Source organism: Arvicanthis niloticus, chromosome 13 (assembly GCF_011762505.2).
Source record: "Arvicanthis niloticus isolate mArvNil1 chromosome 13, mArvNil1.pat.X, whole genome shotgun sequence".
In the NCBI taxonomy this organism is placed as follows: Eukaryota; Metazoa; Chordata; class Mammalia; order Rodentia; family Muridae; genus Arvicanthis; species Arvicanthis niloticus.
Window position 1 is genome coordinate 45,544,855 of NC_047670.1, and position 14,145 is coordinate 45,558,999.

The window sequence follows — 14,145 nt, forward strand, 5'->3', positions numbered from 1 at the left end:
ACCAGGAAACAACCTAGATATTCTTTCATAAGTAAACCACAAAATGTGTAGTGTTCTCCCTACCAAGTGAGATTGAAGCATACTCACTTGGGACCTGTGGCTTGTTAACCTTTTTGAGTTCTGTGAGTTGTATCTTGGGTATTCTGTGCTCTTTTGCCTAATATTCACTTATTAGTGAGTACATACCATGCATGTCCTTTTGGACCTGAGAAACCTCACTCAGGATGATGTTTTCTAGTTCCATCCAGTAACCTGCAAAACTCATGATTTCCGATTTCCTTGTTTTTAATAGCAAAATAGTATTCCATTGTGTAAATAAACCACATTTTATGTGTATCCCTTCTTTTGTTTGGAACATCTGGATTGTTTCCAGCTTCTGCCTATCACAAAAGCCACTATGAACATAACGGAGCATGTGTCCTTGTGGCATGGTGAGGAATAATTTGGATATATGTCCAGGAGTGGTAGAGCTGGGTCTTGGGGTAACTCTATTTCCAACTTTCTGAGAAACCCCTAGATTGATGTCCAGAGTGATTGTACCAGCTTGCAATCCAACCAGCAATGGAGGAGTGTTCTTCTTTCTCCACATTCTCACCAACTTGTTCTGTCACCTGAGATTCTGATCTTAGCCATTCTGATTGGTGTATGGTGGTACTCAGGATCATTTTTATTGTCATTTCCCTGATTACTAAAAACTTTGAACATCTTCAAAGACATGGAAAGAGCAATTTTCAATTTTATATGGAAAAGTGACTATCCCAGTATATCAAAAATAATTCTTAACAATAAAAGAACTTCTTGTGGAATCATCATCACTGACCTCAAGCTATAATACAGATCAATAGTAATAAAAAAAAAAAACCCTGCATGGTATTGGTACAGAGACAGACACATTGATTAATGGAATAGAACTGAATACCCAGAAATGAAACCACACACTTATGGACCCTTGATCTTTGAAACAGAAGCCAAAATTATACAATGGAAGAAGGAAATTATCTTCAATAAATGGTGCTAGTCTAACTGGCAGTCAGTATGTAGAAAAAATAAAATAGATCCATATTTGTCACCTGACACAAAGCTAAAGTCCAAATGGATCAAAGACTTCAACATAAAATCATATACACTGAATCTAATAGAAGAGAAAGGGAAAGAGTCTCGAACTCATGAGCATGGGGGGAAATTTTCTAAACAGAACTCCAATGGCTCAGTCTCTAAGAATAAGAATTGATAAATGGGACCTCATGAAACTGACAAGCTTCTGTAAGGCAAAGGACATAGTTAATAAGACAAATCAGCAACCTACAGATTGGGAAAAAAATCTTCATTTACCAAACCCAATAGAGGGCTAATATCCAAAATATACAAAGAACTCAAAAGGTAACCTCCAAAAACTTAAACAACCCACTCAAAAATGGGGTATAGATCTAAATAGTGAATTCTCAGTAGAGGAATCTTGAATGACTAAGAAGCACTGACAGATTTTTTTTTCTTTTTCTTTTTGTGTGTGTATGTCCATACGTTTTTTTCTTATTTATTTTTTATTAACCATTCCATTCATTTAAATCTCAGATGATATCCAACTTTCTAGTTACCCCTCCACCAGTGCCCCATCCCACATCGACCCTCCACTATCCCCTTTGCCTGTATGAGAGTGTTCTCCCACCCACCCACACTCTCCTGCTTCACTCCAACATCCCTCTATGCTGGGGCATCAAACCTCCCTGAGACTAAGGGCCACCCCTCCCTTTACAGTCAGGAAAGGCCATCCTCTGCTACATACTTATCTGGAGCCATGGATTCCTCAAGATATGCTCTTTGGTTGGTGTTTTAGACTCTGAGATAACTGGGTGGTCAGGCCAGCCTATGTTGTTCTTCCAGTGGGGCTGCAATCCCCCTCCACTTTCATGAAGCAAATATTTGGGCAGAATTTTCTATTAAAACAAGTTTACCATTTTTCCTATTATGGATCATAGATTTAGTGTTGTCTTTTAAAAAATTTATTTATCATACATCCTAGAAATGTTTTCTTTATGCATCTATCTACAAAGTTGAAGTTACAACTGCAAAGCATTTTGAGTCAAGTGATACCAGGTTTGAAGTTTTGAGATTGTTTGCTTTGCTCAGGGAGGTGGAAGTCTGATGTCAATCCTGTACTTTGTGTCTAAGTTTGTGAAGGGCCAGATTTTTCAGTGCTGTTTGGCTGAAACAGAGACCTTATTATCTACTACTTTTCTGTTTTGCTAGCATGCATCTTCCTAGTCCTTTATCTGGAAACCTGAGTCTTTAATCTCTTTATTTCTTTCTTCTTTATCTGGTTCTTTGGTATTTTAAGGTTTGTACTTCTGCTGTGAGTCTGAGTTTTTGAAGGATGTGGTAATCACAGGTAACTCTGTACTCTGCTGCGGCTAAGGATTTTAGATTCTGCACCTCTGTATCAATGACTTATTTTTGCTTTCAGATCTTTTGAGGATTATTGTACATTCACTAGTCAAGAATTTTAAATGCATTTAACAGGAAGAATAGAACACTGTGCATTTTCCTTTTACCCAGAAGAGTTATATTCGCTGATTTTCATGTTGTATTTCTGTATTTCAAATATCTCAAGGAATCATTCACTATTGTACTAAAAGAGAGTAAGATATAAAATAATTTAATATTTTGAGTAAAGTATATTGTGACTTTGTATTTCATCCAACATCCTCTGTTCCTTCACTCAATCTTACAATCACTGAATCTTTCCTCTTGATTTTATTTTGTTAACTTCCATTTTCTTTCCATAAATGAAGATAACATTTGTTTCAGATTTTCTTAAAGAAATACTTGTAGTCTCTTCTTGTGTATATATCTCTGTTTGAATCTATTCCAAGGGAAATCCTGTTGGCTGCCTCATCAGTGCTGTTCCCAGGACAGAGAAGGAAGAACTTACCTTCTTTCTTTAAACAGCAACCAGTTCCAAAAAATAGTCTGGATCTTGTCAAACTTCTTTCCAGAGTTTTCTAATAGAATTTTAACATGGTGTCATGTGAGTAGAATCTTTTGTTTAACATATGTAGATAATCTACTTCAAAAACATAGTTATCTGACCTAAATAGTGATCAAAGAAGTAGAGATGCATACAATCTTGATAGGCTGCTCTAATGAGTTTGGTTTTGTTTGGCCAATCCAAGTGTCATTCCAGATTCCGTAAGTCTCACAGAGAATAGATAGTGTTTCTGTTTAGTATATTTTGAGGTACCTGTAAATGTAAGTACTTTGCCTTATGAATTCAGCATCTTCCTGTGTTTGAATTAAGCATGTATGCACTAGACGGAATCTGTAGCACAGGTGAGGTTCTGATAACAGAAAAAAAATAAGTATAATATGGCATATGAAACAGATATCAATAGTTTTCCTAGCAAGAGTCAAATCAAAATGGGGAAAATGCCACTGTGTAAAAGCAGACTAAAGTCTCTTATTTAACATTAACTGATTCCATAAAGAATTGACTTTATTATGACTGACTTGTGACCATAGACATGTCATGTAGAATCAAAGACTGGCCCACCCTAAATAGAAGAGAGTTAAATATGAGCAGAATTTCACATGCATTACTTATGTTTGTTCAAGTGAACATATCACTGAAGTTTGAGTATATTCAACCATGTATATTTATGTGGACACATTTGTATATATATTCTATTGGAATGCATCTACGTATCTATCTATTTACCTACACATCTAACTTGATCTAGAGAAAGTTGTACAAATCCTTTTCCAGAAAACTGCACATGACTTTGACTTCTCTCTGCAGTTTTTAAGAAAAGAGAGAATGATAAAAAAGAACATAAAGTTAGTTGTATAGAGAGGTGGAGAGAACCTGGGAGAAATGGGAGAAGTAGAAACAATCAAAATATATTGTCTGAAAATAATTCAATAAAATCGTGAAACATAATGAAAGCAAAGAAAATGGATAAAACAGAAAGTTAAACCTGTATTTGACTTATTGGACACTTACACCCTTGAATAACAATGATATTCAAAAGGAAAGTAGACTAAAAAAATCATGGAATACATGCACCTGGAATCCATTAGGTGAGTCTTCAAACTCATAGAATGAAGTAGGTAGACACACTAATGGAAATGATTCTATGGCTGCCTATTTAATGACATATTGTGATTGAAATTTTTGATACTATTAAATAGAGTAATAATTCACATACAGGATATTTCCTTATATAGTACTTTATTGTACATATTACAATTGAAAAACATTTACATTGTATCCAGTTTTTCTCTTTGAACTTTAATGTTTTCATCTATTTTTTTTTATATTTGAGTCACCTTTTTAAAAGTGGGATAAAAGAGACCATTGTTTCCTTTTTCTACAGTCAATGATCCAATGATACAGTATTCTTCATTGAAAGTTTAATGTGGTCCATCTGTACACACTTTAACTTTATAGTACTCAAATTTCACAATATCTTTATTTATAAACTGAATTTTCATTATTTCTAATACCAAATTTTAAAAAATATTGTAATTGTAATCTCTATATATGCCTAAAGAGGCTAGTGTTTCAAATCCATATTTAACTCAATTATCCATTGATTTTACAACTGATTTTCTTAATAGAACTGCTTGGAGTTGGAAGGTCAGATGAGCAGAAATCAAGCATCTAGTAAACAAGTCTCTAATTAATTTGTAAATACAACAATATCCCCCATTTTCACACACTTGCCTTAATTGATTTCATTTGGATTTAACAATTAAGCATATAAGGTTCTGTTATTCTTTTGAAAATGATAATGATAGAAAACAAACAAGAAAAACTCACTAAATCCTTTAAAAGCTATTCTCATTTTTAAAAATCGCAACTAAACATTTCTGTACCTATATTCATTGTCTCAATTTAATTTATCTGGAGTAAAATTTTAGGTACTTCTTTCACTATGTTGACATCAGATTTGTACAGCCCTAAGGCTTTGTTTATCTTTTCTCCATTTGCCTGGATGCTACACATGGTCACTATGTACTATGGTTGTTTGGTTCCCTCTGCAAATACAGTCTCATTCTTTCCATCCTAACTTGGATATATTGACCTATATTTTACTTCATTAACCCTCGTCATAGATATACAATAATTGCTAGTATCATGTACTGAATTCTTAATTCTGTTGTCTTATTTTATGTGCTAAAATTTCTGTGTAAGCATGGTTTTATTGATTTGTCATTTTTATTATCATTAACCATTAGATCCCCATGTTGATTTTAATCCCTTTGCACTGCCACTTCAATATTTCTATCTCCTGAGAGATCTTTTTTTTCTCTTCTTTCCTTTCCTTTCCTTTCCTTTCCTTTCCTTTCCTTTCCTTTCCTTTCCTTTCCTTTCCTTTCCTTTCCTTTCCTTTCCTTTTTTCTTTTCTTTTTTCTTTTTTTGAGTCAGGGTTTTTCTTTGTATTTCTTACTGTCCTGGAACTCACTCTGTAGATCAGGCTGGCCTCTGGAGATTCACCTGCGTCTGCCTCCCAAGTGCTAGGATTAAAGGGATGCACCAACATTACCAGAGTCTCCTGAGAATTTTTGCTAGTGTAAGTTTTCCCTCAAACTTAATAGCATTTTGTATTTTTGTTTCTGGTATACTGATTAAATTTTAATTGAATGCCTCAAAATAATCTGCAGATTGAAATTTCTGATGCTGTCTTATTCCTCACTTAGAGTTTATTTTCTCTTCTTCTAAACAGTGAAGTTTGGATCAGATCCTTCTTTATTTATTTGGATATGAGTCTTATTTGAACTTGAAATGCAGTCTTTGTTGGGGCCCCTTCTGCTCTCTCCACACATTCTTCTATACAAACCTTTCATGGGGAGGGTCTTCATTTGTTTTGGACTTTCCTCATAGGGGACTTAGTCTTTTAAATATGTCTCACAAATCTGACAGGCTATTGTATGATCTTAGATTTTCAGTATTTTGCCTAATTCTGCCTTATACATGCCTCTGCCACTGCTGTTAGTGAATTCCACGTGTAGAAAAGTCATTGCATATATTTACTAAACTATGTTATCTTTTATTTTTATGACTTTCCTTTCAAGTCTTACAGGCTTTGCTTCTCTGGGGTGATTTCATTTCCAAATTTTCAGCCAGTTCATGAAGTTATTCTCATGAATACAAATTGCCTGGAGTCTACCTCTCTATAACTGGGCACTGAGTCTTCACCCCACTTTTATTTTGTTCTTTGCTGTTAAGGCTGATCCATAACTATTAACAGTCACATTAGCACATCAGAATCCAGTGTTTATAAAGAGAATCCTTCTCAAGTTCATCACCTCTTGTTCTAGGACACAGGTATTCAGTGATTGCAGGATGTGTAGTATTTCACAGAATTTAAGGAAAGAAAAAAGGGCTGTAACTTCTGTGCATTACTGAATATCATGGAATGACAACGGAACTGTTCTATGATCATATTAGTGTTTGACCTTTCACATTATTCTCTCATCTTCCTGAGGAATTTTATAGAAAATTCCTCTTACAGTGTAACTGATGTTTATTCTTCTCTTGACTGCAATATTCTATTATTAAAAGATAATGTCTTCATAATAATTTTTTACTGCACAACAATTTTCAACTGGATCTTTTATAAAATGAGGATTCCAAAATTGAGAAATGTAGTAGCTCTAGCTTGAAGCAATCACCAGCAAAATACAAAGTAAAACTGCATAAAAATGCAGAAGCTTATAAAAGTCTTTTAATAACTTCCTGTATATTTTGCTCACTTTTTCTGTTTTTTTCTATAGTTGTTTTAACATATTTTTAAATTGTATTTTATTTTTAAGTTGATTATTTTATATATTTACATTTCAAATGTTGTCTCCCTTCCCTGTCTCCCCTCTACAATTCTTTTATTCCACTCAATTTTCTGAGGAACTGCCAGACTGATTTCCAAAGTGGTTATAATAGCTTGAAATCCTCCCCCCCACCCCCAAACTCCAATGTAAGAGTATTCCTCTTCCTCCACTTCCTCTCCAGAATCTGCTGTCACCTGAGTTTTGGATCTTAGCCATTCTGATTGGTGTGAGGTGGAATCTCAGAGAAATTTTGATTTGTGTTTCCCTCATGACTTAATGCTGAACACTTCGTTGAGTGCTTCTCAGCCATTCAAAATTCTTCAGTTGAGAATTCTTTGTTTAGCTCTGTACCCAATTTTTAATTGAGTTATTTGTTTTCTGAAGTCTAACTGCTTGAGTTCTTCATATATTTTGGATATTAGCCCTCTATTGGATATAAGATTGATAAGAATCTTTCCCCAATCTATAAACTGCTGTTTTGTGTTACCGACAGTGTCCTTTACCTTACAGAGGCTTTTCAGTTTTATGAGGTCCCATTTGTGAATTCTTGATTTTAGAGCCTGAGCCATTGATATTCTGTTCAGGAAAATTTCCCCCTTGTGGATATGTTCAAGGCTCTTTCCTACTTTCTCTTCTGTTAGATTCTGCATATCTGGTTTTATGGTGATTTTTCATATACTTGGACTTGAACTTTGTACAAGGAGAGAAAATGGATCGATTTGTGTTCTTCTACATGCAGACTGCCAGTTGAACCACTACTGTTAGTTGAAAATGCTTTCTTTTTTTTCACTGGATAGTTTTGGATTCTTTGTCAAAGTTCAAGTGATCATAGGTGTGTGGGTTTATTTCTGGGTCTTCAATTCTATTTCATTGATCTACCTGTCTGTCTGTGCATCAATACCTTGCAGTTGTTATCACTATTATTCTGTAGTACAGCTTGAGGTCAGGGATAGTGATACCCCAAGAAGTTCTTTGATTGTTGAGAATTGTTTTTGTTATTCTGGGATTTTTGTTATTGCTGATGAAGTTGGGAATCACTTTTTTTATTACAGTAAAAAATCTCCATCAAAATTCCAATTCTTTTGCTAAGAGAGCCATTTTTACTATGTACATCCTATCAATCCATGATCATGGGAAATCTTTCCCTCTTCTGAATTCTTCTTTGATTTCTTTCTTGAGGACCTTGAAGTTCTTTTCATACAAATCTTTCAGTTGCTTACTTAGAGTTAAACCAAGATATTTTCTATTATTTGTGAATATTGTGAAGGGTGTTGTTTTCCTAATTTCTTTCTCAGCATATTTATTTAAATTTATGTTGAATAATGCAGAGATCATTTTGTTTGTGGTAAGGAACTTTAAAATTTATAAAATTGTGAAAAATATGGTTAAGTTGATTAATTAAGGAAACATCTTATCACATTGAACATGGTTTAAAAGTTGAAAAGGTAAATTATTGCTTTACATTTTTACATAATTATACAAGTAGATATACAGTAATTTAAACAAAATATGTACTAAATATTGAAATACTTTGTACTAAATATTGAAATTCCTTTGCTGATTTTTTTCTCTCTAGTAATTATGCCTTGGATTTTCCCATATAAGATGTTTGTTTCATGTATTTTAAGTAAAATAATCTTTATTAATTATCCAGTGAAACATAAATTAATTCAATTCCAAGTCAAATTAGATACACCCAATTCATGGTTACTTTGAGTTATACATTTATAAAAATGATCCACATGTAGTTAGCAAAATTGCCTTTATATGAAAGAAATTAATTCCATAAATGGTACTTAAGCAAAAGTAGAGGAGTAAGTATCATTTGTATTATTTTCTAATGTAGTTATAAGTGTGTGTGTGTGTGTGTGTGTGAGAGAGAGAGAGAGAGAGAGAGAGAGAGAGAGAGAGAGAGAGAGAGTCATTGTGTTAATTTTAGTTTTTTACAAATACAAGTTCTACAGTATTGCAGGTTCTAATTTTCTCCAAACCTTGGTGTCCTCCATGACCAATTCATCAAAAAATTAACTATTTGTATTTCTTTAAAATCTGAGGAGACCATTTGAGTTTAGAATGGACAGACAGATGGACAGACAGATGAATGTAGATTCCCTGCCTTTTTTTTTTTTTTTTTTTTTTTTTTTTTTTTTTTTTTGGTTTTTTGAGACAGGGTTTCTCTGTTTAGCCCAGGCTAACCTGGAACTCACTCTGTAGACCAGGCTGGCGTCAAACTCAGAAATCTGCCTGCCTCTGCCTCCCAAGTGCTGGGATTAAAGGCGTGCGCCACCACTGCCCGGCTCCCTGATTATTTTTATGATATTCTTCCTTCTAGCATTAATGAAATACCCAGAGCAGCAGAGCTCTGATTGCTCTACTAGGAGACAGGGTGTCTGAGTCAGAGATATTCCTGGTGAAGGAGACTTTGACTGAGAGGCAGAAGAGAAATCATAGGAGTTTCTGTAATCTGCAGACTTTCAAAATAAGCTGTTCACTGATTAAGTAACCAGAAAATTGTGGCAACAAACTTACTTCCCTCCATTTAATTTATTTTTGCATTGTTGCGGTCTCATTCTGTCTGTGGATAACAACTACAGGTACTCTAGAAGATTATCACCCAAAATGGGAACAGAATTTTCCTCTTGAATTTCTCCAGTCTACTACCTTATTAACACTGATTTATATCCAGTGTCTCAGGCTGGGTTTATGTGAATGAAAATCATGAAGAAGTCATTTATAAATTCATTTTTTTCATTGCTTCGTTCTTCTAGCAAGCTGTTGTTGAGATAAATACTTGCCACTGGGGGTTTTTGCATTTCATTTCATAATTATCAGTGGATAAAATTTCTTAAATGATTATAACAGTTTTTTTATGCATTCACCTTTGGGTTGAGACACATTGTAATGTTTTTGTTGAGCCAGCTATTAGCTGTATTACACAACAGTGCTATGGGTACTTTTGTATGTCTATTTCTTCAAATGATTTTTAATTATCTGATATAAATGTCTATTTTATATTTATATAAATGTCTATTTTATATTTTGTTAATTTTAGTAGTATTTCTTCCTTTTCTAATTTTTATATTATTGATTATTACTATGAATCATTTACACAACATAATTTGTTTTAACATGATATTGTCACTCCATATGTATACTTCAGTCTTATTAAGCCCCTGAAATAAATATTTTAACTCTGTCTTAATATATATATATATATATATATATATATATATACTCAAAATATTTCATAACTTAGAATTCAAACACAGAAGTAAACAATTCTGAATGAAAATACCTAAGAATATATTTTCAAGTTGAGTAGGCAATGCTTTCTCATGATGCATATAAAACTAAATAAAGAAATGTATCAACTTCATTGAGTGTAAAGTGTTTATATAACAAACTTACTTTGATGTAGGAAATGGATAGATCACTAAATTACCTATTGTGCCAGATGCATACCTATATTTAGGTTCTTAATTCCTATGTAAAACTTCAGATTGCCATTTCAATAAAGTATAAGGGCCTGAGGGGCAGTGATTTAATCATTGGAAGATTTAAACATTTGTTTAGTAGATGTTTCTTTACATATGCTTGCTTTGGGATTTTTATATTGACTTCTGTCTTAGCTATTGTTCCATTACAGTGAAGTGAGCCCAAGATACAGCAACTTTTATTAAATAAAAGCACATGCTTAGGAGTTGCATATGTTCTGAGGTTTAGTTCATTATCATCATGATGAGAAGCATGCAGACAGACATGGTGCTGAAGAGGTAGATGGGAAGAAAGTAAGCAAAGAGAGGATATACTAGACTCACCAGCTTTTGTTAACAGGAGAAGATGATTCAGTAACCTTTTTACTGGTTATTTCATAACCTCTTTCATGGCCAAAGATGGCAAACTTTGTTGCTTGCTGGATTCAGGACATGGTCCTTTCATTTCATTTACATCTGCATAAGATTTCTGTTTTCTTCACCACTTAATCTTGACTGTCTTGGAACTCGCTCTCTAGGTCTGGCTGTCCTTGAACTCAGAGACTCTACTTCCAGAGTGCTAAGGTTAAAGACATATACCATGAAGCAAGCCTTAATTTTCCTTAATTTCTTTTCATAAGTGGGAAGCTTAGCTGAATGAGGTATCCACTTTCTGAGGTCATAACCTTTATTCCATTCACCATTAGGCCAGAGAATAAGAAGGAGCCAGAAGGTTAGAACATATTTCCAAAGTTAGTATGAGGTCAGGCAGAGCAATTCAGTCAGAAGTCTAGAAAATTCAGATTAAATCAGTTAGCCAGGAAAATAAGATTATATGGAGATTAGAAGTTCCCAGGCCTAGGCCTAGGGATAGTTAAAACAGAGAAGGAAAAACTGGTCTCAGCCTAAGCCATGTATTTGCATAGCTTGGATAAGGTTCTCATCTCATTACTTCATCAGTGAAAATACATTTATAAAATATCCTTTAAAATACATTTGTATTTGGATATTTTCAGATTGAGACACTAAACTGAGGTACCTATAGTTTAGAGAAAATATTAGTGTTTAGTGCATTGTTTCAAAGCTAGTACCTATAATTTACATGAAATGCAAGTTTTAGAAAATGAATAGCCTTATTTCTATGTAGCAAACTAGGGTTTTGAGTTATGTTGGAAACTCCCGTTGCTGATTAACTACTAGGTTATAAAAGGTTCAAGAATAATAGCCCAGCCTGTCTTGACCAGTGTGACAGGAAGGGTAGTACATGCTAATTGAAACCCCTACAGGTATTTTAGATACAGATGTTTTTATGATGAAAAGGAGGCAGGTTATTCATCCTAGACATTTTTGTTATAAAAAGGCAATCACTAAGCATCTCTTTCACACTCTGAAGCTCCTCTACACTTGTAAGCACAAAGCTCTAGGACAATGAATCTACCTCCTTATTCAGTTGTAAGCAGTGTGTGCTTGTCAAGTCTCAGGATTATCTTATATGACTAATGCATTTTCCTCATTTATATTTGTACTGCAAGGCCTGTGAACACCAAACACAGTAGTTCCCTCTTAACTCTGAGACAGGACTTGGGTATCTACTTGAGAAACCAGCATAAACTGAACAAGGGGACTATATACATCAACTTAACCTTATCTTCCTCATATTTTTAACCAAAGATATACTACCCCTTTCTAATTTGATCACTCATATCCATATCTCTTTGATATTATTATACCTAGAGTTCAGAACTATGCAGTTAATGATTAGGCAAGATTTCAGCATTATTAATGTCTCAGTGCAATGTGGGAGGTCACTGGCCTCTAGATAAGAGTTATACTTGAGAGGCTCTATGGGGATGAAGTTGGTGTTAGACCAATGACAGCTGTTACAGTGATGCTAAGATGAAGTGAGTGGAAAAAATTCTAAGACTTCAGAGGGTAGTAATCACTCAGAGCGAACTCCTTTTCATGCATGTGATAAATAAATAGTCCCAAGCATTGGCAAACAACAAATACTGGGCTGTGCAGGATTTTATGACATAGTTTAACTGTCATAAGGAAAAGCATATTTACAGAGACAGATTCATTTATATGTTTCCTAGTGTTAACTCTAGATTTGATGCAACATAGAGTCTCTTGAGGAATCTTAGTTGAAGGACTGCCCAAAACAAATTGGCCTATGGCCATGTCTGTAAGGAAATTTCCTGATTGTCAATTAAAGTAGAAAGGGTCCAGCCCAGTCTGATGACACCATTCTCTGGGAAGGTAATTCTAAGCTATATAAGAAATTCATTCAAGCATACGACTGTGAGAAAGTGAGCAAGTAGTATCCCTTAATAGTTCCTCCTTCAAGTTACTGCTTGAGCTCTTTTTCTGAATTCTCTCATTAATGGACTACAAACTGTATATTGAAATACATTCTTTCCATTTCTAAGCTGCTTTGGGCCAGAGTGGTTTGTTTTGTTTTTGTTTTTGTTATTAAAGGTACAGAACAAAAACTAGAACAGGAATAGGCATTCAGAGATCTACAGGTGACATTCAGACTTGGCATATTTTCCATGTCATAATTTTTTTGGTTTATCTTACTGTATTTTATTTTGTTATATTTTGATATTTAAAAATGTCTAAAAATTTTCCCCAGATCCATGTTAGTTTAAGTTCATCTTTGTAACATATTTTTAAATGTGTACTTATCTGTGAATATTAATTCAGACATTAAGAATGCCTCATTTGAATCCAAGTCCACTCTTAATTAGTTGACAGATGACTTTTAACCTTAACCTGGCTTAGCATCTGTATTTGTAAAATACAGATTAAACATCACATATGAGATGTAAAAGTACATTTAAAGGACTGGGTACCTCATATGCACAGTAGGACTCATTTTACATTGTAGTCTTTTTTCCACAGTTGGTACCAGCTGGATTGTTGAAAGCTCTATTCCTTTTCTGTATGTTTCCCAGGGACACTGGATACTTGCAAATTGCCATTCAAAATAGAGATGTAGTAAATTTGCTTCTGCACTAAAAACCAAGTCATTCTCCTTTTTCTATGCAGTAACACAGTCACCTGAACATTAAAATTAAAACAGCTATCTTTTCTATTGTACAGTTGAGTTTCTGAAGATTTTGAAACCTTGTATATGTGTGTGCCTGATTCTCTATATGGGACCCATGTTCAGACAGATATTCATGACTCTAGAAGTAATCACTGGGATCTCATTTATTGGAGTCAAAGGAAGTCGCAAGCCACCTGGTATTGACACTAAGAACTAACTGTGGGCCATCTACAAGAGCAGAAACTTTTATTAGCATCTGAGCCATCTGTCCAGGCTTCTTCTCCCTTACCTTTTATCAGTTCAGTTGACAATCAAACTTTCTTGACATCACAAAATATCCCAGCATTTCCATATGCCTTGCTGTGTTCATGTGCTTTTCTACTTGAATATATTTCCAAGTTATTTGAAAATATATATTGGTTTTTCGAGACAGGGTTTCTCTGTGTAGTCCTGGCTGTCCTGGAACTCACTCTGTAGACCAGGCTGGCCTCAAACTCAGAAATCCACCTGCCTCTGCCTCCCAGGTGCTGCGATTAAAAGCGTGTGCCACCACCGCCCAGCTCCCAACATATTTTCAATCATTCTCTTTCCTAACAGAGCTGTCCTTCACTTCATAGCATCAGATTTACATGTGCTTTTCAGATAGCATTTCGTGCACATGCTCTTAGAATGAATGCTTTTGGTAGTTCACCTTATTTGAATTGACAACAAAACCTGTTTTGTTTTCTTGTCTACAGTGTGCTATATGTTATTGTAAATGTATATCCCACAATATCTTTACCATTTTCTATAACT